The 245-nt window shown below is 35.1% G+C and overlaps 1 protein-coding gene across 1 annotated transcript in view; it reads left to right on the forward strand.

Annotated features, from left to right (window-relative positions):
• LOC110427613 (serine carboxypeptidase-like 44) overlaps positions 1–245 on the forward strand; it is a 69933-nt gene that overhangs the window by 10682 nt on the left and 59006 nt on the right. The window lies entirely within an intron of this gene.

Here is a 245-nt window from a genome sequence, read left to right on the forward strand (position 1 = left end):
AGAATGTTGGGCATAGCCAACAACAACACCTTTTATTGCTCTAGGTCTAAGCTTTGTTCTCTGTGGTTTAGTAACTTTATAAAAGGCCAAGCACCCTTACACTTTAAGATATTCCAAGTTTGGTTTTCTTCCATTTCAAAGTTCATAAGGTGAAACCTTAATACTTTTAGAAGGAACTCTATTCAATATATCGCATGCTATTACTAAGATTTCGCCCCATAAATCGTATGATAGATGTGCATTCA

This window comes from Theobroma umbraticum, unplaced genomic scaffold (assembly GCF_002168275.2).
Source record: "Theobroma umbraticum cultivar Fairchild unplaced genomic scaffold, ASM216827v3 scaffold_2.0, whole genome shotgun sequence".
NCBI lineage: Eukaryota > Viridiplantae > Streptophyta > Magnoliopsida > Malvales > Malvaceae > Theobroma > Theobroma umbraticum.